Below are 16,505 nucleotides of genomic sequence, written 5' to 3'. Positions count from 1 at the left end.
TTGGGCCCCAAACTGCAGGAAAGTAACTTGAACACGAGTGTACTGTGGATTGTTACTCCGAGTGCATGTAAGAAACAGAAGATACTATTTTTGTTTTTTACTCTCTTAGCTTTCTCCAAAAGTTTCTGAAATAAAAAAATGAAGAGACCTTCTGGTTAGCAAATGCAGAATAAGATTCAAGAACACTCAAAGTGTGATCCAGGACCAGCAATATCAACATTACCTGCAGACTGTTAGAAATGCAGAACTCAGACCCTGCTCCAACCTCAGAATCAGAGACTTTACGGGTAGAAATCTGTGTTTGAATGAGATCTCTCGGGGATTTTCAGACAGGGTAAAGTTTGGGAACAAGTGAAGATAAATCCAAGAGGTGGAGAGAGAGAGAGAGAGAGAGACAGAGACAGAGACAGAGACAGAGACAGAGACAGAGAACAAGTGAGAAAGAGGATAGCTAGACAGATAGATGATAGATAGATGCATGCATGCATGCATGCATACATACATACATGCATGCATACATACATACATGCATACATGCATGCATGCATGCATGCATACATACATGCATACATACATGTACAGAGAGCATGACAGAGAAGGGATAAAGAAGGTAGACAGATAGATGGATAATAGATACAGAGAGGGAGAGAGAGACAGAAAAACGTAATAGATTAGATAGACAGACTAGCAAACAGGCTAATGCTGTTTTTGGCAAATCACAGAACACAGAATCGCAAGCTTGAAACTCCCTTCAGAGAGCATTTCATGGCATATTAACTAAGCCGTGAGAAGACCCCCAGAACCCTCTTGAGGGCAATGGCAGGGGCCCCTCAGCAGATGGGGCCAAGTTGCCAACTGTCTGCCTCAAACAGATCTCAACATTTAGTCATTTTATAAATGCCACATCCTGGGAAGTTTTCTATAGAAAATAAGATCCCAGGATGAGAAGAAGTCGAAAACTGCTGACTAGTTCGATCTCCTCCCATTTCACAGACGTGGAAACTAAAGCTCAGAAGGGTGACATGCTTCCCCCAAGATCACACAGGTATTCAGTGGCAGAGCCAGGCTTAGTTCCTCTTCATCTAGGACTTCTTGTGTGACACACTCAGCCCTAGGTGTGGAAAAGAAGGTTCTGGAAGTGCTCACAGAGCTGTTGGGGCAAGTTTGAGAGGGTCTGCCGTGATTCCAGCAGCCTGATTTTACAGATGAAGAAGGAGGTGAGGCAGATGAGTCTCTGAAGACATGCAGGGCGCTTGCTGGGGCTCGCTTGGCCCTCCCCCGCCCCAGAAACTCAGCAATCCAAACCCGCACATAGCTGGCAGCTTCAGTTTCCCGGCCAAGTTCTTTTTGACATTACAAGACAAAAAGCACAAACGTGTTCCGATGGGACAGGCCGTTACTGTGGTGCCATTCAATAGGGTTTACGATTTTCCTGGAGCCTCTCCGCCGGGTGATGCCAGAGAACGAGCCAGAAAAAGAAAATTCTTAGGTGACGTAAATGCAGCCAAGACACTTGCGAGTGGCATGCACTTTTCCTGCCCCGGGAAGGGGTGGGGTATGGGGAATGGAGCCATCTTAGAGCCAAACAGAGAAAGAGAAAACGAACAAATCCCCGTGCCTGTGGTCTCATTTCACCGCACAAGGTCCTTAAACATCCGTGTCTTTACTTTTGAGCCAAATGCCTTTGACTTAATAAATGCTCCAAGTAATTAGCAAACGGAGGACACCCATTAAATCATTAGAGCTGAGATCACCCGAGAGGACATTAGAGAGTCAAGGCATTAATTGCATTATTTTATTTCCAGATAAAAGTTATTTTGGTGGAGCCAGTCTTGCCAGAGAAGAAGGTGATAAGATCAGATGCCGTCGTTAACTGCCAGATATCCTATTAGGAGTCCAGCAGACAGGGGCTCCGATGACAGTCCAGACTAGAATGGGCTGTAGGGATTTGTTTCAAGCCAGAGGAAAAGCTCAAGATGCCTAAAGACTGGCCTGTGAAGGAGGGTAACCAGTTCATTCCAGTTTGCCTGGGGACTACTCCAGTTTTAGCACCCAAAGTCCTGCATCCCAGCGAACCCCCTTAAACCTTGGAGAAGCAAGTTGGCCTTTGCAGGCTCTTGGGGGAGTTAGGTAAAGTGGGTACATTTCTGATGGCCCAGTCACAGTGATAATTTTCACATGAAAGAAAACAAACAAAGCAAAAAGAAAAAGAAAGAAAAAGAAAGAAAGAAAGAAAGAAAGAAAGAAAGAAAGAAAGAAAGAAAGAAAGAAAGAAAGAAAGAAAGAGAAAGAAAGAGAAAAGTGTGCTTTTTCTTCTCCAAGAGAGGATTCTTGGCTCCTTAGGAAACGTGGAAGTTGGAGTTGGTGCCCAGCCTTGGGTCTTTCTCTTGGCAGCCACCCAAAACATTCTTCTTCCAAGCAAAAGGAAAGGGAAGGGAAGAGGGAGAGGGAGAGGGGGGCAGAGATGGTCTAAGGAGTTCCCTGGGGAAGTGCGTCTAGTTCCAGGGGGAAATGAGTCCCTAAGAAAAGGTGTCTAGGAATTTTGCTCATCAACCACGACACCAGCATTGTCATTAGAGGGAGAGACGTCTAAAGGGCAAAGTCGTTCTGTCTCTCTCCTGCCTCATGCTTGTGCAACGCCAGCCACAATTGGCAGCCCTTTATGAAAAACACCTGGCCATTAAGAGGCTCGCCTCATGCGAGATAGAAACCTGGACGGTAGGTGGTTTCTCCTTTTGGACCAGGGCATCTCAAATGGGGACAGCCCTGGCAAGGTGAGGACCCGGCTGCCTCTGTCTCCTCGTCCATGAATGGCCCCTGCCTTGTTCCACACGGTATCAATGGAGAGGATAGAAGGTGACTTGAAGTTCGAGAGTGTTTGGAAGATGGTCTAGCTGGTTTGAAATATAAGAGGTGACACGTAAGGAGGTCTTGTGTCCTGGATTTTAATGGGCAACACATGGCCTGGTGGATCATAAGTTTAGGCTATAGGGAATGTACCAGATGCTGCACAAAAACTTAAGGAGTTGTGATTGCTGGGATAGGACTGAGTTAAGACTACCTGATACTCTCTGACTAAAAGAACTGGTTCATCAATTCAATACTATAAATGGAATCGTGTGGATGATCTTTCTACTTAAAACAACTCTAGATGCATCCTGCTATAGATCAATTATAGAATTCTCTCTTCTTCTCTCTCCCTTTTCTTCTCCCTCTCTCTCTCATAAAGCATTTCACAAGCAATTTATGGGGTACCAGTAATAATGATAATAATGAATATTTACATATATGAGCACCTACTGTTTGCCAACCGAACCTAAATTGGTCGGTTGCCTCATTTCATCTCAACTTTGTACCTATTTTATACTGCTTTTCTTTTATTGGCGTAAAGCACACATAAAATTTATTTTAGCCGTTTTAAAATATATTTCAGCAGCATCAAGTACATCCACACTGTTGTGCAACCATCACCACCATCCGTCTCCAGAACTGGTTTCATCTTCCCAAATTGAAACTCTGTCTCCATTAAACACTAACTCCCCATTCCCCTCCCCCAGCCCCTGGTGACTACCGTTCGACTTTCTGCCTACTCTAGGGACCTCGTATAAGTGGACTCATACAGTGTTTGTCTTTATGTGACTGGCTTATTTCACTCAGTATAATGTCCTCAAGGTCCATCCACGTTGTAGCGTGTGTCAGGATTTCCTTTCTTTTTAAGGCCGAATAATGATATTCTATTGTATGTATGTGCCACACTTTGTTTCTCCTTTCATCTGTTTTTGTTGTCGTTGTTGCCATTTTACCACAAACGTGGAGGGGAGAGGTCACGGCTCCTGGAATTCCAGGCAGATTTCTGGTACCCGTGAGTCTCATTTTCACAGAAGACCCGACCTTTCTGGGGTCCGTGAGACTAGGAGGTTCTCGGGTTTCTCTGAGGCCGACATTGGAGTTAGGTCCCTGGTCCGATCCCACTTTCCTCAGCCAACCAGGAAGCTCAGAATCCCGTAGCCGCCCCCAGCCCCTTCCCAGTAGTCATGGAAAATGCCAGAATCCATCTCTGATGTGTCCCAGCTAGATTCTTCTTAGAGGAAAGAGATCCACGGATCCCAGATCCTGCTCCTTTCTACCTGGAAGGATCTTCGTTTCTCAGACACTCGATGAGCCCCCACCCCCCCCACCCCCTCCGCCAGGAAAACTCTTCTCATCTCCCTGTTCTGTGCTGGGAATGCTTTGGTGGGCTTTGGTCTCCCTGACCATTCCCAGATTGTCGGCATTTAGAAGTTTCTCTAAAGATTTTCATTCATAAACCATCAGCAGAAGCCCATCCAAAGCCAGGAACAGTCTCTCCCTCTGCCCGGCTCCTGTGCGCTGCTGTTACAACCTCCTCCTCAGCATAAACAGAGCTGATCACTTTATACCCTTTGTATATTGTTTCTTAATATGAATGAAGTGAAACAGCTAACCGGTAGTCATTCAAATTATTGCCTAACGTAAACTGACAATGCGCGTTGAAGTGTTTAGCTTCAGAAACTGTGAAAATGGTCACAGCTTAGTAATTAACTCACATTTACTTAACCCCGACATTCACTTTGTTATTATTAGTATTTTTCATCAAGGAAACGAGGTTCCTTCTGCTGGATAAGGATTTGATCTGATCTGTGCCCATTTATTTTCAGCTGACCTGACCCATGCCCTCGCCCCCAATGTCCCCGCAATCAACCTCCCCAGGACAAATTGGAAATCAAGGCCACGGGCTCCAACACAAACAGCATCTCCGACACTGGGTTCCGAGGCCAAAGCGGGCAGGGCTCGGCCGAGACCAGGGCATGCATTCAAAAGAAACAGAGAGTTTTTACCTTTTTGCCAACAATTCTGTAGGCAACATTTGTTTTCTATCTTCCCTTTTTTTTTTTTTTTTTATTAAATCACTTTTATAAACTTCTCAAAAGTTTCAGTTTATTCAGTGACAATTAGTTTACGGCATTTCTGAAGTGGATTTAGATTCGAGTGATAAAATTACAAGCCAAAATTGCAACCATAATGGAAAATCCTGGTTCATGTTTGGCCTTCGAGACCACAACTGAAAGATTACGGGCTGACGCCAACGACCAGAAGAAGTAGCAATCATAGAACATTCTTGTCCACATGCAGCGGCATCCCAGACTCTGCCATAGGGACAAGTCACGCCCTGGGCTGGAGGCCCCTCGCTTCCTGCTGTTAATGGCAGGACGGGAGAAGGAAGAAAGCGGATTTGGCCTTGCCCAACAGGTGGAAGGCAAAAACGGGGTCGGTTGGCAGATTCGCCTCCTCTCGCCCTGAAATGTGTTCTTTCTTTCTTAAAGTCCAGAGCCAGCACTTTCCTGAATTCCAGCCTGGCTGATTGCATCTCAGTTTCTTGGTGTTTAATGGAGACCTTCCTGAGCTATTTCCTGATAGCAGCTGGGAGCCTTTTGAACAGTCAGCAGCGGGATTCCGAACAATCTAAACTGGTAATGGCAGTTCCAGGGGCAAGGCTGACTTTGAACTCCAGCAGGAAGTGCAACACAGGGCTAGCTAGCTCACTTTAAAGTCTTCTTCCTTTGCATGGTTTAGACCCCAACAATCCCCACCAAGTTCTATTCTCCATGAGGAGGAGAGACCTGTGGTGGGAATTAAGCTTTATGGAGCATCTACTGCATCCCGGCTCTGGGGATACAGCTGTGAACTAGCGACGCCAGGTCCTTGTCCTCCCCAGTGGGAGACAGATCATAGCAGAGGAAACAAAATAGAGATTGGGGGGTTCAGATGGCAGTGACGGCCACCCTCTTCTTATTCCACAAGCCCTCCAGCCACCTCCGATCCTCAAGCCTGGAACACGCTCTCCTCCTAGATGAGCCGTCCTCCAGGGAGACAATCTGCACTTGGCAGTTGACAAAATGAGCCCCGGGGGCAAGTGGCCCTCATGGCCCTCACCTTCCACCTACAGGGTTACCCCGCTCCTTCTGTTCAGGGCTCAGGCCTGCCAAGATGCCACTTGGACACCGCACACACTCTGATGTGGAAGCTGGAGGGCTTGATAACTTTGAAAAAAAATCCAAAGAAACCATTGTTTACATTTTGGTAGTGTTCTAGCAAATATCAATTTCATTCTCTCTCTCTTTGATAGCTATAGATAGATAGACAGATAGATAGAGAGATGATAGATTAATCGATAAATTGATAGATAGGATAGATAGGATAAATAGATGGACATAGAAAGGTGATATAGACTAATAGATTGATAAAGATAGATACACAGATATATGCATATAGATAGATAGGTATACACATACATACAGATACATGCATATACACACATACATATATTTACATATAGATACATACGCAGAATGATATAAAAATGGAATATACTCTGTAGCCTGTTTTAAGTTAACTTTATAAACTTAATACTAATTTGATACCACGAACTCTATCATTAGTTCTTTTCTTATAGCATCGCTTGTATTTTTTCGTTGACTTTTACATTACAAGGACAACACGTATGCGCTATAGCAACTCAAACAACGCAGAAGCGAGGCAAGTAAAGAGAGCGCCTTTCCGTATTCCCCATCCTCACGGTTGTACGTGGCTGGATGAAAGGCATGCATGCTTCCTGCATTGCATGCTTTTTCTATTCAAGTAGAAACATATCCACATGTCATTTATTAGAACAGAAATGGAGTCACACCGTGTGTAGTTTTCCTGCACTGTCTCTTTCCTCTCGACGAATCCCACTTGGCCATCCTTTCTCCTGGTCCATATTCACCTCCCCACACCTAAGGCTGCCTGCTGGAAACTCAGCACCTCTCTGCCTGAGCCTGCTTTTTCTGGGGACACACTCGTCCACACACAGGGCAAGCAGCAGTGCTGGAGTGATGACCCTCACCAAAAAAAATAGCCCTCAACACTGAGGAAGAGGAATTTCGTGGATAAGACACTCCCCCCACCCCAAACCCGTCCCGCAACACATTGCCGCCTGAGTAGTGAGAAAACACTGGGCATGGCCAACATTTTCTCCAAGGGTCCCAGTGCATTGAACCTCAGGGCTCGCAATGGTGACATTCTAGATAATGCTCCTTATTTACCACCTCCCTTCCCTATCACACTGCTCTATCTCCCACTGGTGTTTCCTGGGGTCACCTCTCAAATAAACTTGTACTCAAATCCTTATGTCGTGGGATGCTTCTGGGGGAACCTAGACTCAGACAGCCCCAGAACGTGGGCTGGGTGACTCTCTGTGGGTGACATTAAGTTGCTCCTACTCCATTATTTTTAGTGTTTTGCTAATATTATGTTTATAACTGAAGTCAGCATCTTATTGCCTGTGGGCCAAATCTGGCCCACCACCTGTAACTGAAAATAAAGTTTTATTGACACACAGACATCCCGTTTGCTTAATGTGTGGTCTATGGCTGGTTTCCCACAATGACAGGGGAGTTGAACAGTTAGCTAAAAACTATATGGTACAAAAAGCTTAAAATATTTACTATCTGGTCCTTTACAGAAAACATTTCCCAACCTTTGGCCTAAAAGAGAAAGCAACCCCCTATTTAATTAGTCTTCTATTTTAGACATTCTCACCCAAGTTAGAAATTTTGTTTTGTTGTGATCTGTATGTTTTCTGTTTTTTGTTTTGTTTGTTTTGAGTGTGTATAAAATCAAACTGCATTCAACTTTCTTGTAGTTAAACCTTTGCACATGTATGTCATTATCGTTTTTAGAAGAATACCTCAGAAAGAACTATTGGATAAAAAGCTAGTTGCATTTTTTAGGCTTTTGCGTCTATAATTACATTTCTTTCTAGAAAGGCTGTAGTAACTGACCCACCAGCAGGGTTTTTAAATGCCCAAGTGAGGGTCAGAAATAATTTATTTCCAAGTGTCAGTTCATTTGAGGGACTAAACCAAGCCCATCTCCTCCAGACCACACAGAAATAACAATGATGACGAGGATGGTGATTTTCTGACACCTATTATGAAATAAGAGTGGTGTTTGGTCTGTTATATCGCTCAGCACTGAGCCTCGTCACAATCCTCTGAGATCAGTGCTAAACCCATTAACAGATGAGGAAGATAACTCAGAGAGCTTAAGTAACTTGCCCAAAGACACACAGCATAGGGTCTGCATTAGTTTCCTGGGGCTACTGTACCAACTGATCACAAACTGGGTACATTAAAACAGCAGAAACTTATTGTCTTAAGTTCTAGAGTGTGAAATTTAGATATCGGCAGTACTGTGCTCCTTCTGATTGCTCAGAGAGGCAGGAATCAGGAAAACCTCCCAACAAGACAGTCAGAATGGCACCCATCCTATCAGGAAGGCAAACTCAGTGATTTAAGGGGCTGACAGTTAAAGAGCAAAGCGGGTGAGACCAAAGCGGAGAAGGTTCATGCCTCCTTAAAACCAGACAGAAGAGGTGGGACCACTGAGAGGCCTGGAAAGGAGCAGTCAGGTGCAGAGCCAGGCTTCTGACTGCATTGCGGTCAGGACCCTGGGCACATAACAGGACCGCTGGCACAGAGGAATTTAGCATAGGTCAGGGGCCTCTAAGAGGCAGTTGGTCATTTTTGCAGTTACCCAACTTTTTCTGAGGGCTCCCAGCCCTGATGAGAGAGAGAGAGACAGAGAGAGAGAGAGAGAGAGAGAGAGAGAGAGAGAGAGAGAGAGAGGGGGAGAGAGAGAGAGAGAGAGAGACCTGTTTTGTTTTCTCAAGGAGCATGCAGTCCTGAGGGAGACCAGAGCAGGAGCCAGTGACCAAAGGGAGCCAAGGGAAGCCCTGCCCATCTGTCCTCCTCCCAGTCTCCACCTTGACTATGACTCCATTCCTACCTCTGTCCAAGTGATCAGCCTAGGGCTACACGCTCTGCCAGGAACCTCGGAAGCCATTGGAGTTTATTGGGTGGGGGAAAGGCTATGACGAAAGTGGTGCTCTGGGTTGTAAGAGTTGGCAAACAGGATGGTTGGGAGTGGGAGAAGGTAGGGTGTAGCCACAGAACTATTTATCTGAAGAAGGGTCCCATCGTCTTACATAAGTACTCCTCAAGCCCTCGCTCAAGAAAGACTTCCTCCATTGAAAAAGCAAGCTGGCTTTTAATGACATGGGAAAAACTGCTTACAGTATCATATTATGTCAACATTATGTTACGTTATCAAGTTACGGCTCCATTTCACAAATGTCAATTGTGTGCCAGCTGCTGCCCTGGGGATACTGGACAAGACAGATAGTCTTGCCCTCAGAGAGCTCGCAGTCTGAGGGAGGGACCAGACAAGTAGCCAAGCACAGGGGAGGCAGACAATTAAAGAAAGTATGAGGGCAAGGAGTGGTACCCAGCTCAGACTGGAGGGTCGAGGAGGCGATATTTAAGTGGAGTAGGATTTGAGAGATGGGCAGAAGTTAGCTCAGATAAAGAAGAGGGGAGGAGCGTTCCAGGCAGAAGGAACAGCATGTGCGAAGGTCTGGAGGATGCAGAGAAGACAAGGACTTTCTAGAGAGAGCAGGGACAGAAATGCGGACAGGCGGCAGCTGAGTCTTAGGAGATAACCAGTGTACACAAGATATACATATAGTATCATCTCGTTTTGTAAACTCATAGATGCGTTTATGTAGCCCCAGTGCAAAACAGCACAAGACAGCAGAGCGTTCACAGAGACTACCTCTGACTTTGTCTTCTTCACACTCGTCTGTAACTGTCAGATTTTCTACACGGCACATTGTAGCAGTTATCTTCCGATCGCAAAATACTGCATGACAACCAAGCACAATATCTCAGCAGCGTGTAATAAGAGGCATTTCTTTAGCTCACAAGTTCGAGGTTGGGTGAGACCTGGCAGCTGGCAGGTTGAGCTCAGCGGGGCTGGCTCTGCTCTCCCCCGTCATCCTCCTTATGGGATCGGTGGGCAACTAACCTGGGCAAGTTGCGCTTATGGCGATGGCAGAAGAAAAAGAGAACATGCAAGGTCTCTGAAGGCTTGAGCTCAGAAACGGCATGCTGCCACTTCTACCTCATTCTAACGACCAAAGCAAGTCACATGGCTGAACTCAAAGTTAGGAAGGGAGAAGTATATTCTGTCCCTTCGGTGCAGGGGAACTACAATGCTACATGGTGAAAGTCGTGGATATAGGGAGCAATGAGAAATTGGAGCCAATGATGTGCCGATAGACACGAGCCCTGCAGGAATGTTATTTGGAGGAGAGGGAGAAGGAGGGGAAGAGGTGGAGGAGGATAAGTGAGTGAAAGGCAGTGAGTCGATTCGGACGTTTTCATCAGCCGGGACTAAGGAAGCAAATCCAGGTCCAAATCTTGGGAGCTCAAGAATGATGAGAGGAGAAGACAGAAAAGAGACATGGGCGCCCCTGGTACCTCAATTTAACCATCTCTGAAATGGGGATGAAAGAGTCCCTGAGTTAATATTTATAGACCTCTCAGAATAGTGCCTGGCATGGAACAAGCACAACATAAGTAGTTTTTAAACATAAACATAAAGTCAACTGGACATTACGCCTTCATTTTCTTCAATTCTGCATCGACCCTGTATGACTGTATGAAAAGGAATATTCACCCCCACCCAGCCCGCAGCTCTCCTCCCAGCTCTTTACCTAGCATCTTGCAAACTGCTTTTCTCTTTCCGCAAAATAAATATATCGCTTCCCTCCGGCAAGAGAGAAATAAAAGCAGTTCCTTAATGCATAAGAAGAAAGTATGGAAGAAATTCCAGTTTGATGGTCTACAGGTATGTTTGTTTGGACTGGCGCATATAAATCAGTGCCTGGCTTACATCAGATTATCACAGCGGAGTGGGCTCTGGGCTGATTGCGTCTTTACAATCTGTTTACGAGGAGGGCTGAAATGAAGCGTTCTGGAAGGGGTTGCTGCATAAGCCTTTAAAAGTTTTCGTAATTGCTCAGCCCAGACCGTTCCGTTCTGCACTGGGAAATCCATCCTCATGGGAGTGATGGGGTTAGGGAACGAGAGTCTTTCCTGCCAGCTTCCCAGCACCCCCTGAGCCCCGAGCGCTGGCCCACACCACCCAGGGATGGTCCTGGGAGCATGTAGGAATCTTTTCGTCTGCTGTTTTGCCCTGGATATATATGAGTGTGTCTGAGAATTTACAAATTACACTGCGTGCATGTCTAATGTACTCTGGTTAGCTCTTCGGTCTCAACTGCCCCCTCTCCAAGCATTTATGTCCCCCCTCTTTCCACGAAGCATTTCTTGTCTTCTCTGCATCCTCAGGACCTTTGCACGTGCTGTCCCTTCTGCCTGGAACACTCCTCCCCTCTTCTTTAGCTGAGTTAACTTCTGCCCATCTTGCAGGCTGGATGTTGCCTTCTATGACTGCAGTCTTGCAGGGTTGCTGGGATGAGCTGAATTGTGTCCCCCTCCACCGCCACATTTCCCCAATTGATGTGTTTAAGTCCTAACCCTTAATACCTCAGAACGTGACCTTATTTGGAAGTAGGGTTGTTGTCAGTAAAGTTAGTTAGGTTAAGATAAGCTCATACTACAGTAAGTGAGTCCCTAATCCAAACCGATCACTGTCTTTATAAAAAGGGGAAATTTGGGCACAGAAACACACTCAGGGAGAACGCCATGTGCAGATGGAGGCGGAGATCAGGGCGATGCTTCCACAAGCCAAAGAAAGGCAAAGATCGCCAGCAACCACCAGAAGCTGGAAGAGGGGCCTGAACAGATTCTCCCTCACGGCCTCAGAAGGAACCAGCCCTGCCAACACCTTGATCTCAGACTTCTGGCCTCCAGAGCTGTGAGAAAATAAAGTTCTGCTGTTCAAGTCGCCCAGTTTGTGGTACCTCGTTAAGGCAGCTAGTAAACCAGCACGGGGGTCATCCTCCCACCCCCCTGTTACTGCCTAATGCCCACGTGAGAAGCCTCCCTCCGCGGATGGTCACTGGCCTCAGCTCTCAAGTGGGAATCAGAGAAGGTGACTGAGAATGACAGATGGAAAACAAAACAGGACGAGTGTGGCGTCAGAACGTGGGAGGGTGGTAGGGATGATCTCTGAAGAAATAGCCGTGGGCTTGGGAATAATGCTGTGTACAAGGGTGAACATGTGACACATGGGATGCTTTTCAAAGACTGTTTATTGTGTAAATCAGGGGTCTCAGACTCAAATCTCTATAGTGGACAGGCAAGTAACTTAATTGGGTCAGAATATTTTCTCTTACAGAAATATGTATTAGATTGGGAGAGGAATAATGGTTATTTGTAAATGTGCAATGCATCATTTTTTTCAAAACAGGGTCTCAGGTCAGATGTACAGGGTCTCAGGTCAGATGTACAGGGGCCAAGGGATGACTATGGGGAATGGGAGGGAACAGCCCATGGCTCCAGGGAAAACCCAGAACTGAAAACGTGCAATTGTTTGGAGAAACCATTTGCTCAAGGAAAGTCTGTTTTCCTATCGTGAGGTCTTCAGAGGGGTGGCCCAGGGACACAGGGCAGCTAGGAGTGGCTGCCCAGGCCAAGTGGTGTTCGATCACATTGGCTAACAAAGAGCCTACCCCTTTTCCTCACGTGCCCTCCTCCTTTGACTAGAGAAAGCCTCAGGTGGGTGCCGATGATTCTTCAGCACCTAGTGCTTGCCAGTCCCTCTTTGTGCCAAGGAGAGAGCGTAACTGGAGCTCCAGCTGACATCCGTTTCCTGCTCAAGAAGCATGTCGTATTGACACATTTACTTTTGAGAGTCACCTGTCTACCTGTGGCAGGTGTTCCTGGGGTGCTGTGTGCAAATTTACTTAAAACTTTTAAAAATAAATTTATTTTTGTAAAAGATGAATGGGCTTAAACAAAAATATTAGTAGAGATACTTAGAACAGGAATCACGAGCGTGACATGCAGAGGGCTGGAGTTCAGGAAGTGAGGGTGTGGTGGACAAGCAAGAATCAGGTGGAGGCGGCGCTGGCATGCGCTTTGCCCACAAGGATGCTTAAGTACAGAGAGTCAAGTAACGGGCCCTAGAGTGAGATATGGAGGAAAGAGTTGACTCTACGCTGCCTGGGAGGTCACCTCTCTATTTACCCCATCCCCCCCGCCCACTCCCCCCAGGCTTCCTACCTGTTCACCTGGTTGCATTTCCTGACAACGCCACCCCACTTAGAACCCCTAACTGAAATCAGGGAGGGCCCTTTTCCATGAAGGGAGCGCTCTGGAGAAGCTATTCTTCTTGTTTCAGTTTGTCTTTTTTTTTTTTAGACCATTTATTTTGAAACCACAAAAAAAAGGATGCTGTGGGGGTTTCCTAAAGATACAGGAGTTTAGAATACCTCCTTTGCAGATGGGTGTGTTAGGGCAACACAATTTGGGCCATTGAGTTGCAAGCAGAGTCCCAGAAGGTTCGGATAGACGTTTATTTGACCTTCCTTACTTCCCTTCTTGCTGCCTGGAACATAGGCACGATGGTGGAGACGGAGCAGTGATCTTGATGCCACGAGGTCCAAGGAGAGTCCAAGAACATTGCAAAGATCTCAACTCTGATAGTTCTGTATTAAACTAATGCTACCTGCTGCCACCTCGGGACTTCTCAATACTTGAGAAAAACAATATACCAAGTGTTTTTAAGCCACCGTTTGGGAATTTCCGTTAGTAGCATTTGAATGCAGTTGCTCAATGAGACTCTATCAGGGGGAGGTCCTGGTGGCTGACTCTCCAGGACAGACCCTGCTGGGGCTTTTGTATACCTACAGAAACTCACTGTTGGAAATGCTGTTCTTCCTCTAATCAGATAAAGAATGTTCCAGTTTTCTAGGGACCCACAGGCCATTGGACTAATTCCATGTCCCTCTCTGTCATCAGCAAGCTCCTAACCCTGCCTGGAAAGGTCTAAAATGACAGCCTTTAACTTACCACTTTGTGAGGGAACATTCTCTGTCGACCACATCTCATCTCAGCCAGGAGGACAAAAACTGGCATCCGGTGTGGCCCATTTGCTCAGTGGAGAGAATAAAGAATTTGTAGGAAAAAGAATCTGCCTCTCGCTCAACACCAAGAATGAAAAATTAGTCCCAAATCAGATGATTATTCCAGATATGCAACAATGGGGGTGGGGCTGGTCAAGCGAACGATGGTATATCCATAGAGCTGAACCTTCTTCATTTAAAATTATGCCATAAAAATACATGGTGCTCGCAAAAATGTTTGCAATGCATTGAGTGAGGGAAAGGGTTATAAACGGCCATGTGGAATACAGATTTTCTTTTAAGGATCCACATAATATTCATGACACACACAAAAAGAACTAAAAGAGAGCTGCACCCCGAGTGTAAAGGGGTGTTCCTTAAGCAGTGGCTTGTAAGTGATATCTCCTTCTTATTGTTTGTCTCCACATTTTCTTGCCTCCATAAAAGAGAGAACGCAGATGGTATGGAAGCGCCTCTGCATTCCCGCTCAGCTGAGTGGATCTGATTTCAGCTGTAAAGGGGTCAGCTGAGTCCCTGGCGAAATTTTATTTTCCACTCTTATCCAAATAGAATTGGCTAAATATACTTTTAACAACAGCATTCTTAGGGTGGTACATGTTCCACCTTCTCCACACACACACACACACACACACACACACACCCTTTTTTTTTTTTTTGGAAAAATCCCCTTTTACAGAGGCTTTCATTCTGACACACTCAGTAAAACATGATTCAAGACAGTTGCTTTCTCCTCAGTCCGACTGGCTCCTTTTAGCCATCTCAAAAGAGTGGCGATTACCTCTTCAGCTCAAACCATCAGGGAAGCATTTATAGAGCACCGGATCTTTGCCTTCCGTGAACAGCACCCAGAAAGTCCTCCAGGATATCACCATCTCTTTTGGAGGAAGAATGCTAACAGCCAAGGAGGAATAAAAGAACTGAGAGGAAAACTTAGGACCCCCACAACCAGTTAGGGTCTTCCCAGCAAGCTCCAGAACCATCTATAGAAGACGACGGTGCATCTCAATAAATCAGTCTCCTTTAATGACACTGGCAGGCCTGCGCCTATTTTTAAAAGTTTACGACCCTGGATTTGCGAGTAAAACCAGCAAGGCATTGCCCAGAGCTGTGCGGAGCAAGGGCATTTTAAGTTTCCATCTCACTCGCGACTGGCAATCCATCATGATAAGAAGGGGCAGGGAGGGAGGGAGCCAGGCTCCCTGCAGCCTCCTGGCTGGTGAAGCTGTTTAAGTGGCAGGCACTGCAAGCCCAATCCATTAACCAAAAAAGGGCGCTCCGGCCAGAGCTATTTCTAGGTCTCGGCAGGCAGGGCTCTGGGAGACACAGCCCTGTGGATTCCCGGGGCAGCAAGTCTCAGGCGGCGTCGCCTACACAGACCGAACTTTCTCCTCCAAACTAACCCAGAGAAACGCAAGTTCGTACACACACTGCCTTAGTGGGTCTCCTTCTGTATTTGTGTCCTAGGTCTGCCATCACAAAGGACCACGGCCTGGGGGCTGAAAGCAACAGGAATTCATTCTTTCACAATTCTGGAGGCCAGAGTCCAAAATGAAGGTGTCAGCAGGGCTGTGCTCCCTCTGAAGGCTCAAGGGAAGTCACCTTGTTGCTCTCTCCACTTAGGAAATTTCAAGGGTTTGGGGACCTCGGCTCCAGGAACAGGAACAAAAGCCAAAAAATATATTTCTTATTATAAATCACAGTATCACACAACTGAAATCCACAGAGCCCTCTGTTCAAGTGTATTTCCAAGAAAACCCAACATGTCAAGCAGATTGAAGCTGGCGCAGAGGAAGGTAGAGGCCAGGGCAGCGCCCAGCCCTGCCCCGGAAGCTTCTCCTCCAGGAAGCTGCTGTCTGTAAGCGCCTTTGGTCCCCTGGCCAGCAGAGGTGAACGAGACCAGGAAGAGGCCTTCATAGCTTCTTATTCTGCCACCAAACAGCAATTACGTCTTGGTTTCCTTGTTCCATCTTACCTCACATCTTCAAGTCTGTATTTAAGGCCCACCTGAGCTCCCTGACGACCATCAGGCAAAGCAAAACAAAGGAGGTGGGTAGAGACAAAAGGATTTCACGTATCTTAAAAAACGTAAATAAATAAAGCCAATACACCCATCACCTAAACTAAAATTTAAAAATTACAGACAGTAATGATCTTTCAGTTGTCTTGACCCCATTCACTTCTAATAATCCGAGCATATAAATAAAGTCAGAGATTGTCTGAATCAACATTCAGATTCATTTCGAGTGAGTTTTTCCTAGGCTGATAAATAAAATACTTAATTTTAAAATCAATAACACATGTACTGCCTTGTGACCTATTTTTTTCTTGTAGATATTTGTCCTATAACTATATTTTATAAACATTTCTTATACCTTTAAGTATTTTTTAAGAACATGATTTAAAACATCTCTTTGTGGGCATGCCCCATCTTTTATTGACCCAATTCCCAGTTACTAGTTGTTTATTTAACTGCCATTTTTCCCCAGAATATATAAATAATGCTGTAGTGAAAAAAAAATATATATATATATTTGCACATATATATATATTT

This window comes from Pteropus vampyrus, unplaced genomic scaffold, assembly GCF_000151845.1.
Source record: "Pteropus vampyrus isolate Shadow unplaced genomic scaffold, Pvam_2.0 Scaffold166, whole genome shotgun sequence".
Lineage (NCBI taxonomy): Eukaryota > Metazoa > Chordata > Mammalia > Chiroptera > Pteropodidae > Pteropus > Pteropus vampyrus.
This window is presented reverse-complemented; position numbering follows the sequence as displayed.